Source organism: Quercus robur, chromosome 5 (genome assembly GCF_932294415.1).
Source record: "Quercus robur chromosome 5, dhQueRobu3.1, whole genome shotgun sequence".
NCBI lineage: Eukaryota > Viridiplantae > Streptophyta > Magnoliopsida > Fagales > Fagaceae > Quercus > Quercus robur.
In genome coordinates this window covers 50,697,018-50,710,906 of record NC_065538.1, presented here as the reverse complement: position 1 = coordinate 50,710,906, position 13,889 = coordinate 50,697,018, and the positions used below count along the sequence as shown (strand labels likewise).

The window sequence follows — 13,889 nt, the reverse complement described above, 5'->3', positions numbered from 1 at the left end:
AAAAAAAGTAAAAAATTTTGTCAAAACACACCATTTTGACATCCTAGTTTAAAGACAAAGTCCTAAACTCATCTTAAACTCACTTGTAGTGTTACTACTAGTGAAAGTGAAGTTCAAAGTGAAGCTATTGATGTTGAAGATGATGGTTCTATTTGATTGTCTTGAACACTTATCTTTTATTTGGTTTTAGTTTCAAAATTTTGATCTTGTATTCTAATTTTTGAACATCATGGAATGGTTATGTAATCAGTATTTACTTTATTATCTACTATTGCTCTTAAATTAGTATATGTTTACCATTATATGAAAAAGTATGCTTAGCAATATATAGAAAATATAAATAAAAAGATATTTAATAATTTATTAATAAACGTATTTTGCCGCACTCGCACCCTACTTTTACAAAAATTATGAAGTTACCACACTGCACCCAAATCCAAATTTGTTCCCGTGCTTCCTAGGCTACCACTCCTCTAAAAATTTTGTGGGTTTGCTCCCAGGATAGTTCTGTGATGGTGGATATAGCAACATAAGCAAGTTGTTTAATAGGCAATCTTTTGTTTAAATATTTTTTTTTAATAAATTGGCATTGAATAAAAAGAAGGTAACAAAAGAAAACAAAATACACAGGTTCTATGATGGAGGATATAGCAACATAAGCAAGTTATTTAATAGGAAATATTTTGTTTTTTTATTATATATAAATAAGTAATGAATAAAAAGAAGGTAACACAAAAAAACAAAGTATACACAGGTTTTGAGATGGAGGATATAGCAACATAAGCAAGTTATTCAATAGGCAATCTTTTTTGTTTTTTTGATAACTAAGTTTTTCATAGTGATGTAGAATAGTTTAGGAAAAATTAAGATAAAATGAGAACAAAAAAGAAAAAGAGAACAAACTCTAGGCTCCACCGCCTAAAATCTATTTGAACCCTAGGTATCACAAGCTAAGGGTGTTTGACATCACCACCAAACAAAGAGGAACATATATTCTCAAATCATAATTTCTTTATTCCAATACAGCCGTGGATACGGCTGGATGCGCGTCCACGACGATATATATATATATATATATATATATATTTTTTTTTCTTTCCGTTTACCAATTTGGGTTGATACAGGCTGAAACAGGCCCTAAATCGGTATGATATGGGCCAAAATAAGGGCTTTAAAAATGAAAAAAAAAAAAAAAAAGTAAAAAATTTTGTCAAAACACACCATTTTGACATCCTAGTTTAAAGAAAAAAATCCTAAACTTGTCTCAAACTCAGCTTTAGTGTTACTACTAGTGAAAGTGAAATTCAAAGTGAAGCTATGGATGTTTAAGATGATGGTTCTATTTGGTTGTCTTGAACACTTACCTTTTATTTAGTTTTAGTTTCAAACGTTCGATCTTGTATTCTAATTTCTGAACATCATGTAATGGTTATGTAGTCAGTATTTACTTTATTATTTACTATTATATGAAAAAAAAATGCTTAGTAGTATACAAAAAATAAAAATAAAAATATATTTATTGTCTAAACTAAAAAAGTATTGCTCTAAACTATTTTTTATTTATTTTTTTTATTTTTTATCTAAACTTGGGTCTTTGTCTTGGACTATAAAATACACATTTAATACACTCAAGACTCATAAAAAAAAAAAAAAAACTATAAATAAATTACATTTGATCACGGTTTTCCAACCAAAAAAATTATAGACTCTACAAATATTTTAAAAGGTTTTAAATGGAAATCATCAAACCAGAATTTGGGTAGAGTTTTGACAGAATCATGCATGGTCATATCATATGAGACTACGTATTTGAGAGCGGCATATCACTTAAGCGCATGATACTCCAACTATAGTCTAATAGCTTAATATTACTATAGCTACACCGTCAGGAGCAACATGATATTTGATTAAGCACCTTAGTAGCACTTTACTAGTAATTTGGCAGAATTTTGACTATATCCTAGAAGAATTCTAGCAGTGTCTCAGACCATGCGTGTATTTCAACAATATCCTAGCAGAATTCTAGCAGTGTCTCAGAGCCAATACAGAATTTAAGTTGTCCCTCAACTCATATATGTATTTTGGGAGTAACTCCATAGAATTTAAGTACTGACTTAACTCGTATGAGTATATTAGAAGACACTTGGTGGTAGTGTTTCAGCTCACACAACACAGTGCCCCAAGGTGAATTAAGATGGGGGAGAGGGTATTATAGAAAGCCAAAATAGAGGAGCATGTGAGGCAAGCGTGTCTAGGGTAAGCCTTACATGCCCCTGTCCTTACTGTTTGTGAGCCTAACATGCCGCATTTTTGAGACATTCCAATGTTAACATTGATTTCTAAAGGCATATTAAGGGTTTACTTGGTCTTGAAATTCCAAAAATGAGGTACCATTGGAAGCTTCTTAAAATTATCATAGCTCGGAGTGAGAAGTTATGGCTCCCAAAAGTTGGTAACTCATAAACATTTTTGAACGTTGAGTTTTTCATTTAAGAAATTTTACGCATTTTCATGGAAACCTTACTGAACATAGAGTCAAGTATATGTCAGTGGAAAGCTCATGACACCAAATTTCTATTGATGTTTTGGTTTAGGAGGGTTGTACATAAATTTTGAGAAGTTGTGGGGCTCTAAAAGTATTGTTCGTTTATAAATTTTATAAGGAGCGACTCAAAATGATCCTTACAGAAGCTTTCATGCTATATATGACTGGCACAATTAATTGACTTAGTTTTGGATCAAACCCTAATTCCGGTTGGGGCTAAAGGTTTTTGTTCTTATTACCTTTTTTTTCTATTATATCACATTTGGTGTACGTCCGATTGGGCTATCCACAATTATTCGTAGTCACAACTGATCAAATGCCATCAAAGATGAGGTCAACCCTTATGTTTTGTTATGAATATCTCAAGTTTGACCTAATTTGACTAATTTCAGTAAAGTTGAGGAATTTAAGGGATTTGGGGACCAAATTGTTCATGTCTTAATTGAAATTATGGCCTTTCTCAGTTTTTACGTACAAGTGGTAATTTGCTTCTTTTTTTTTTTTTTTTTTTGGGGGGGGGGGGGAGGGGGGGGAAGATGGAGTACCAACAATACATACATTTGGGAAAATAACATGCTTGAATATCATAATTATCATTTGAGCTAGTTTAGTAATCAAAGAACTGTTAAGAGGCTCTTCATGGAGAAAATAGATCAACGTGAGGTCACTTCTGATATACAAAATTCACGCAAAGATTTCTGTAGTCATACAAGTCTTATGCTTCCAAGAAAAAGAAAAAGGGGAAAAGAAGAAGTAGCTAATGCTAGTAGCAAAAAGTACTCAATATATTGAGTTATCCTTCAATATCAATCACATATATTCTTCTAATCCATATTTCACCATAATATAGAGATCTATTTAAGCTTGATAATACGTTCCCATGTAGGATTCACCAATTCAAGTCAAACTTCTAGTCGACATATGTTGATGATCCCAGTTATAACTAGTTACAATTTGGCATTTACCTGACAAATAATAAAAGAATAGGACTATTACATTGGCAAGAGAAAGCAAATAAAATAATAGAACTATTACATTGGCTAGAGCAACCATGATAAGCTTATTTGTTGGTATAGCCACGATATATTGAAGTTGCAAGCATGAAATAATCATGTGTAGGTGAATGGCAGGGCAATTCTCTTTCGGCGAAACAGAAGTATGCAATATGCATGTGCATGTTCTCTTTTGCTGAAGGAGAATTGCACTGTTATTCCCTAACCCCACATCTGCTTCCCTTGCAATTCCTTGTGTTCGAGTTGCCACAACAATTCTACGTATAGTGCCTTTTATACCAAATGATTCGCACCAAAATTTGGATATGCGAGGGGAATGAAATAGGATATGCTTTCTTATCATTCATGGCCTGTGGTCCCAATTCTCTCACCATCAGAGCTGGAAACCAAGGACTTCAAAATATCTTTGTCACATCTTCAAGCTGGAGTTTCTAGATATATATACTTTCTACGTATAGAAAACGCTGATACACAGTAGAAGCCATCATTAATTGTACATAATCTGGACTGAATATATGGCTTTCGTCAGACGCATAGGAAAACTGTTTTGTTCTTCCCACTGTTGTTACAAAGGAGGGCTCAACTCATTCACGCACAAGTGGAATGGTGTCGTCCCCTTAGTTTTCACTCACAAAGAGAAAGTGTCATCCTCTAATTTTATAGAGTTGACAAATTAATTCTATTTTCACGCAGCAAGTAACCACGAGAAAGTAAGACTGTCTCAATAATAAACCCTTAAATTTATGATCGGGTTCTAAAATATTCCATTCTAAGGTGAACATAGGAACATATATTTTGATGGAAAATTTTATGTTGTACATATTTGTAACAAGTGGTAAGTTTACATTGCAAGTACAATGTAAAAATATAAAAGTCCTATGTTGATTATCTAGTTTTTTAAAGCTTACTAGTTAAAAGATCATGTATTGCATGGTTTCAGTTATAAACTTCTAATTTGACGCACCATTTTGGTTATATGAAATCAGAATTTAATTTTATTGGAAAATAATAAGTTAATAACTAAATGTATAATTATTATATAATTTCAAAATTCTCATATAAAGCATCAACGGTCTGATAATGATAGTTGTAGATCCCTGCAATGAAAGTGCTTCTCGCATGATAAAACTCTAAAACTAATTGAATGGTAGATGGTTTATGGCTATGTAATTAATATAATTAACTTGCATAAAGTATTAGGCCTCAAACAACGACTGCAACATATTTATATTAAAAAAACCTTGAATTCAATAACTAATAACTAAGGTTGACTATATAAAGTGTAATCCCCGATTCAATAATTAAGAACAACTAGAATTTATGATCGGTCCATGACCCTTGGATGCCTTCGGCATCCTTGTGGTGTTATTATATTTTCAAACAGATCAAGATATCAACTCACATGGGAATTGAATTGTGGTCATTGAAAGCGGGGGGAGAAGACAGACACTTGGTGGAATCATTCAAGATTAGATTTTAATTTGTGTTATGTCAAACATCTTTGTATAAGTGATATCTGAATTGAGAAAACATAAAGAATAGGTTCATTAGTTTAGAGAAAAAATAATTGTAAAAATATGTTTTAAGAAAAAAAAAAATTCTCATATGTATGAAAAACCATAAAATAATGATAATAATAAGAAGGAAAAAAAGAAGCCAAATATCCTATATCTTCTTCTTCTTTGTGTTTGTGTGTGTGTGTGTGTGTGTCCAGCCCATATAAGAAATGCAATGGAAAAATTATTTTGTAACAGACAATTTAAGATTGGTGATGGCAAAAAATGCCCTAACCTGCTTAACTAGTCTAGCGAGAATTTTCCAAGTTTTGAAGAGGTGTTGGGGCGGGAACGGGTTTTGCTCATCCCACCGTGTATGTAAGTAAATTTTATTTGATATATATATATATTTAAATTATATTAACATAAAATTTAATCATTTCTACACCTGTTTTAAATTTTATTTTAATATATTTCATTGTCATTTCCAAAAACTTTGTCTCTCACTCTCTTTTAGCATTCTTATGGTTGGTCTTCTCCTTTATATTAGGATTAGTAAAATATTTAATTTCCAGTTCACCATGCCCCACCACACTCTCACCCTTCACAGGTTTTTTCCATCTCGAAAAGGAGAGTAGGTGGGGACAAAGCACACATGATTCGACCCTGCCCTCCCCATTACCACTTCTAATTATATAGCTCTTGTCTTAATGAATCTATTAGAAATGTATATAAGTTGATAAACTCAAAAAAAAAAAAAAAAAAAAAAAAAAAAAAAAAACAAAAACAAAAACAAAAACAATAGATGAACTTATCCTTATATATAGGTCGTTACAACCAACTACGTACTTAAAAACAAAGTTAGAATATGTGAGTGCTAATATAGTCACGTACGAACTACGTAGAGGGGATGGGGGGGACCTTATAAACAAATATGGCAAAGAGAGAGCACACTATTTTGATCTCCCCGAATGTTCTGTTTCAGTTTCTATTTTCTTCTTACCATTTATCTGATTGGTATCCGATGATCCTCTAGGAATAAAAAGTGATAAAAGCTTGATGCTTCCATGCCATATATACATGTGCATACGTTCATTTCCACTAGTTGTTGGAAGTCTTTGAAAAGGAAGTCCAGAACCACATTATTACGGAAGGAAATTCAATCCATGCACTGAAGAGAGATTAAAAAAAGAGGGGGGGGGGGGGGGGGTGTCACGCCCCAACCCCAAAGGGTCCAAAGCATGAGAAAGACGTCTCAAGTACCTGTAATTTTTTTTTTTTGTTTTTTTCTCTTTTGACAATTCAATCAACAAAAATCCTAACAAGTGCCAACATCAAGAATCATCATGATAATCTCATAGCATATACTCTCAGAGTAAGTCAGAGCTCTAAGCATTAATTACAGGGACCATTGGCCACAAAAGAATAGAGGTCTAAATAAAACAATTACATAACAACAGCTTGTCCCATCAGTGGAAATACAGTCATAACCACTATAATATACAAAAGAATGAGTCAAGCCTAGTCTAAGATGTACACCATCTAATATATTCATTACAAAAATTCAGCCTCCATCAGTAGTTAGTCTAACTACTATTAGCCACCAAAAAGCTATCTCAAAAGATTGTTGTCTACTCTGAAAAGTTTATAAAAAATAATGGAATGAGACAGAACCCAGTAAGTAGCACATTAATGGGGGTAGGGGAAATGCAAGTTTCATCTTCAATAATAATAATATGACAAGAATGATTACATAATGAAGCACAAAGTTTCTCAAAGTAAATACCTTGAAACTATATACTATAATCTGTGAACATCAACAATATAATTTCTAAAACCATAATATCTAACATAAGATAAATGATCACAAATCTACCACACTACCACATAAACTGGTCAGGGGATCCACCCATTCATAACTGGCATGATATTGTCCTCTCTGGTATGCAAACTCTTGGCCCCATAGACAGCAGCCTCACCCATACCCTCAAGGTTTTTCTCTCCCCCCATGGGCAGCAAAGAGAGCGCGTCAAATAGGACCTCTCTTGCATGTGGTCTCTTGGCCCCATGGACAGCAGCCTCATCCACACACAATCAAGGAACCTCTTCCCCCCATGGATAGCAGGGAAGAACGCGTCATCCAAAGTGAAAGGGCACTGACCTAAATTTGATTCCATTGTCACAAAGACTACGAAAACCAAATCGGGTGATCACTGGGAAATCACACATAGCATAGGGCTAAAATCACATAAACTCACAGGTTACCTTACTTTGAAACACATAGTTCATATCCATGTAGTTTCAAAAAAACCTTAAATAATCTAACTTCTACAAAGTTTGTAAGGTTTTCAAACTTCATTCTTGTCAAAAGATTTTCTAACAATTTCTCAAATAATACAAGACAAGATAAGCATCTTTAAATTTTTAATACACCATAAAATCAATGATTTTCTTATCAAAGATTAAATAAAAGATGCTCATTTTTCCATATCAACAATTCATGCATTTCCCCAAATGCAATACCAAATATGATGCATTTTTCATATATAGTAAGGGTCACAACACAATACTTTTAAGAAAACATATATCCATACATATCATTTTCCAAAATGTGTTTGACTCAAAAACAACATTTATAAGACATGGTTATTTTCCAAAAATACCCATTAAAAGTTACTTACCTCGCAACCGCAAAATCCTAATTCTCCAATCTCCAAGGGGAGATTAGCTAGAACCTAAACAATGTCAAGCAAATCTATCACAACGAGCACAAAGCTTGAAATTCTATCTAACTACAAATTAGGAATTGCCAAGTAAGAACTCAATTAGGCAAGCCTAGTATTCAACCTCACATGTAATGTATTTTACTTCCAAAATTTCTCAAAACACTTTAATTTTCAAGGCATAGACTCCCATTTATACTCATAAATCTTTCAAGGTGTCATATAAACCTCCACACTTTACAAGTGCTTCCCACAAGATTTTTATAACATCATCAAGTGACCCATGACACCAAAATCATAATTTTCTTCAAGACAAACAATTTAAATCTTTAACTAGCTCCAAATAATCAATAAAAATTATATTCATCATCTATCACATATTATAACTCAAAACCTCTAAATTTTCACCATAACAAGCCTTAGGTAGCCATCATTGTAACAATCATGAACTCACTCATCAAATACATCCAACAAGACCAAAACCCATACATATAAACACATGAATATCATTTCCAAAGCTCTTAAATCACATGAATAACATTATTAAAGCTTGGGTAAAATAACCTCAAACAAGAACATAATACCCATCAAAAAAAGATTTGAACTTTTTTCTCAAATAAAATGAAGAAGATGCTTTGGAGTTCCTACGTATTTTTCCAGTGATCTTGCTGGAAAAATGATGGTGAGATGGTGTGTTTTGGAGTGGAGGTTGGCAGGTGAGTGTGTGTGTGTTTCAGTAAAATGAAAAGAGAGAAAATGAAAGAAAGAAAAGAGAGAGCCCGCCAAAAGAGAAAAGAGATGTGGGTGAAATTGAGTGGATGAGAATGATGGGTAGTGGGGTTAGGTGGGGGCACATGTGGTTCACAAAATGCTGACTTACATTTTATTTTTATTTTTATTTTTATATTTTTTTTAACTGACGGGATGTTAAGATGGGGGGGGGGGGGGTGAGAACTCAACTGCACCATGCATGCTTGGTAATGTTTAATAATTATAAGAATATAACCATTGTGAAATCGGGCTGTAAGAAGCTTCAATATATGGTTGAAAAGAATTCTACTTCTACTAAAATAATCCCTTTTCTCCTAAAAATAATTTCCAGCCGATTTTTTGTAACACATATAATCAATATACTGACCGGAAATCTGAGGAGGTGTTTTTATGGCCACATATATATCAGCATATGGAAGACCTAGGTAAATGTGTATCAGTAAAATGAAAACATAATGATAGTGTCTAGTGGTAACTTAGGGGCGGAGCTACATGTTATGGCCCCCCAAAATTTTTGAAATTTTTTTTTTTACTATATAGAAATATTTAACATTTTAATAATTAGCCCTCAAAATATTTAACATTTTAATAATTAGCCCTCAATAATTAGCCCCCAACTATTTGAGTTGGTCCAATAATGTTCTTAAAAAAAAATTGTCCAATTTGTCTAGTAGTTATAGAGAACATATTGTTTCTCAAATTCATTTTTTATGGTAAAATGTGTTCTCGTATTTTTTAAAGTTTTGGATCATTTATGTCTTTGAACACTTTATTAATTCAATTGAAATTCTTTTACTCACAACGGTAGACAATTTGGTAACTTATATTGAAAATGAAAATTGTAAAGATTTCACTATGAAAGATGGTGAAATATTAATTTAATTCTATGAAACATTTAATTTTAAGGATTCATTATGAAAGATACTAATTTTTTGTGTGTGTATAGAGACGTGTTTGTGTATGTGTATAAAAGTTTGTATAGACTAATAAATTAGCAACACAAATCGGCCCCCCCAAACAAAAATTTCTGGCTCCGCCCTGGTGGTAAGTTAAAGCAAAATAATATACTTTCAACGGTGAGATAAATCAAAATAATGAATGTTTGGTAGTAAAAAAATATCAGTGAATTAGTCTTATTTGGTGGTAAAGAATCAGTGGAGCCATAAGCATTTAGCTATAATATAACAATTAAGTAACCCACATCCAGACGTACGTGGAGGAATAGTAACTTATCATGACTCTAGAATTAAAAAATTTTTGAGTCTAGCGATAAGAAATGATCAGTAAAATATATAATAGAAGTCAAATGGTAACACTAATCGTAAACCAATATAAGTTCAACCATGATATTCTTATATCGAAGGGGAAAATTTAAGTGTGAATGGAGGGAGAGAGTACAATCCCTTTATTCATCACTAGCTTGGAATGATATAAGTCTCCTTAAGTAATAAGGTTTATTTGTCTTCCTTAAAATGGGCTTTAGTTAAGTGAAGTGAGGAATGAGATGACGTAGTTTGGAAATGGTTTTCTATGAGTTGTTTAAGTCATGGGTAGTAGAAGGGCATAGATTTTCTATGTGGATGATGATGATGATTGAAGTTATTTTGTTTGATTTATTATTGTGTTTATTAGTCTGCACCTTAGTTCTTTTAAATATGGTTAAAATGGTTATGTTAGGTATATGCATGTTAGTGAAGTTACACATTGAATAAAAATGACGAGACTGAGTGATAAATATAATATAATTATATTTATAAAATCCTGGTATCGCCACTGTATCTACTAGTTGCAATCACCATAAGGTCCATCAACGAAATGGAAGGAATATTAGAAAACAACGTATCAAGTATTTTCATACCAGACCAGTGTCCCCAGAGTAACATTACATTTGGTTCACTCCTACAGAAAAGAAAACAGTTCATTAGTGCTTGATTTGTTGAGCATCCTTCTTGTTCCACTGATCTATTTCATCATCCTTCATACCCAGACAAGCGATCTGGAGATCCTTTCCATTTTGAGCTTTTTTTCTTCACTGGAAAAGTATAAGAGTCCCACTCCTGTAAAAAACCTTCCACCACACCAAAACCCCCATTGAAAACATGTAAACACTGCAAAAAATGAACAATCTGCGACATCGTAGGACGTTTCACTGTGTAAAACTCCATACAGTGAAATATCATCTTTGTAAGTGCTACTCCATCAAGATCATGAACACTAGGTTCTGCCTTCAGGCTCTCATGAACGAGATGATAGTCATTTGGCTGGAAGCCAGACTTCAATTTCATATGGTATTCATCCGTAGCCCAAACAGAGGTTGTTCTGTTTTATCTTTCCAATTCTCCCCATTAAAGGCACGTTTACATATGAGCCTTATACGTGGAATAGCAAATGAAAACAACTCCTGTAACACCCCAAATATTTTTTTAAAGCAATTTTTCCAATGAGAATAATACCTAAATTGGTCTTTTTTTTAATTAGTGTGGTTAACTATTTTATGGAGGAGTTTTGAATATTTGGGCATGTGATAGTATTTAGCTAAGCTTGGAATGGGCCAATTTAAATATGGGAGAAACTTTAAGGGTAAAGTTGTAATTTTGATCCCAAGATATTTTGGAACAAGTGGTCCACAATGCTCCCATCAACACAGCTCCTTTCCCTTATCACCATACGTATGCCCCTTCTTTCATTTCTCTATTTTCCTATCTCACTCAGCCATCGAAGCCCACACACATACACCCTCTAGTTCCCTCTATTTCTCTCACTCCCTCACCGGTAAACCAGCCATCCACCACCACTTTTGGCGGATTTCACCGGAGAACCCCATTAGAAACCCCATACGCTCCATTCTCTCAAAGCCTTGAAGGTAAAACTCTTAATTGTTTGGTAGCTTTTCAAGTTTTTCTGAGATTTCTTTCTAATCTAAACTACATGAGTGGTATACATGTGATTGAGTACATGGGTTCTTGATTTGGTGGATTTATTTGTTAAATGGTTAAGGGCTCTTACAAATGATGATCAATTGGGGTTTCTCCACGGTTAAAACTTGGGTTTCCTTGAGCAAATCGTATGAGTTGATTTTGTGGAAGTTTGAGGTTTATTTTTGGAAGAGTGTTAACTTTGAATTTCTGAAATTGGATTGTAAGCATGTGCTTTCTTCTTTATTTTTATTTTTTTGCATACCTAGTGTTTGATAAGTTGTTTATATGATATTTTGGGTTTGATTTCTTGTTCTTAATATGCTTTAGATCTAGTGGTTTTAATGTGAGTGAATTCTCAAATAATTTGGGCTAGTCTTACAACTATAGCAATTTTCTAAAGCTGTCATGACAGATTTGAGTCAGCTGCAATGCATGATTTTTTATAAATTACAGAAAAATTGTTTTGGGCTGAAGTTTTTGTGGTACATTGTATACATATAGGGGAATGTTCCCTTAAAGTTTTGAATTAATCAAATAACTTTTCATTCACCAAACAATTTTTACAAATGGCTTCCCTGTTACATACTGAATCTGAAAGTAAGACTAAAACGCTGAGAAATTGTGGAATTAATCTCAAACCTTGGTTGATCTTATCTTTAGCTTATATGTATTATTTAGTACCCAAAGAGATCATAATAAATTCTATTGGAGGTTGGGTTCTTAAGGTCTGTTAGCCTTGGGTGTGGTAGGCCTAGATTTTCTATTGAGGTTGCATACCTTAGAGAGGATCATGACTTTGTGTTTATTTTATTTGAAACGTTGGATTGTTAAGTGTATTTGAAGACACATGATTGTAGTTTGTATTGTTTGTAAATGTGTCATAGAGCTCTGACTTGTATTATGGAGAGATCAATATATTTATTTATTTTATCAAATGGAAGGGGAAAAAAAAAAAAAAATCTCCTACATTCTCGCTTTTAATGGTTCTTCCCTCACGCTTTGGACCCTTTTGGGTTTGGGGCGTGACAACTCCATTCTCAGCGACCAAACACCTGTTACAGAAATTTTTCGTTCAAGAAAAAATGTAAAACTGCAATGACGAAAGACTCATGGGTACAAGCTATTCCGCTACAGTAGTAGAACATAACAAACAGAACTGTTAAGCATTCAATATGTCTAAGTTAAAGAACAAGCAGGGACAAAGTCAAAAGGCAAAGCCTAGGAGTTTGTTAATTCAACGTCTTCAAATATACACAATTAACATTTTGCATCTGTATTCTTATAATAATCAACACTGTTTTCTGTTAGATTATAGTGACCATGACTAATCTATATTTCATCCAAATGTCTGAAATCAACACAACTAAAAGAGGCCGTCTGAAATTTGTGAGTTCCCCACAATATCATTAAAGGGTTCACAAAAACAGCCATTCATCAAATTGCTCTCTAAAACTTTCGAAACACCAAAAACATCGTTCACAGACTTGAGCAGCCCCCAAATCCTCAAGTTTTCCCCCCTTCTTGTCCTCCAAGTCTAAAATTCTACGCTTTTTCTACACTATTAACGCCATCTGTTCCCTAATATTTTCTGGTTTTTTCCCACCAAACCCTAACCCTAGTTCTTCCCTAAACTCTTCAAAAACTTGCTGTCCAAATCTGTCAGCTCAGGTTTGGGTCCTTTCCCTTTTGTCCTAGCTACATCATTTAATGAAATTAATTAGTCATCAAACTAAAGTTAACACTTAACAGTTTTTATTTATTTAAAGATAAAGAAAATTTATTCAATACAGAGGAACCTCTAGTACGTAAACAGGACTTGCACCCAAAGCTTACCTAAAATAAGTAATAAATCATTTTTAGGTTGAAATTGAACTTCATAATAGATCTGAGGGAAAAAGAAGATGAGAAAATATCTCCAGAAAAACAAAAAATACACATCTAATGAAGCAGAATCCTCTCCTATCTTAGACCATTCAAAATTGTCACCTAGTGTCCATGTCACACAATTAATTGAAAGCTCCAGAAAGCTTTAAAATTTATATATATATATATATATATATATATATATATATATATATATATATATATATATATATATATATATAATTACAATTATAATTTAAATGCCATACTTAGTGTACAAAACTCTCACTAATGCAAGGCTTGAGAGAGTTCATGGTAAACAAATTCTTGAATTTGAACTCTTGATTTGTCGCTTTTGGTGGAAAGTACTTGCTTTCGTACCAAGGCTCAACTTGAAATATATATTTATAAATAGCTTAAATTATGAAATCGTTTAAGAATAAAAGCTATTATACTAACTCTCATACTAGGCTAAAACAAAATTGAACCAACTAAAAATAAAACAAATTGTAACTTATATTTATATTATATTTTATAACTTAATCAAGTATTTTGTTTAA

The 13,889-nt window shown here is 32.9% G+C and overlaps 1 long non-coding RNA gene across 1 annotated transcript; it reads right to left on the bottom strand.

Moving 5' to 3' along the window:
• Nucleotides 1–6,388: 6,388 nt before the first annotated feature.
• On the bottom strand, nt 6,389–8,549 carry LOC126726260 (uncharacterized). Its single transcript, XR_007655764.1, has 2 exons — nt 8,426–8,549; nt 6,389–7,789 (listed from the first exon to the last, which is right to left on the bottom strand). It is a non-coding gene; the product is annotated as an uncharacterized LOC126726260 (long non-coding RNA).
• Between the last annotated feature and the right edge of the window lie 5,340 nt (nt 8,550–13,889).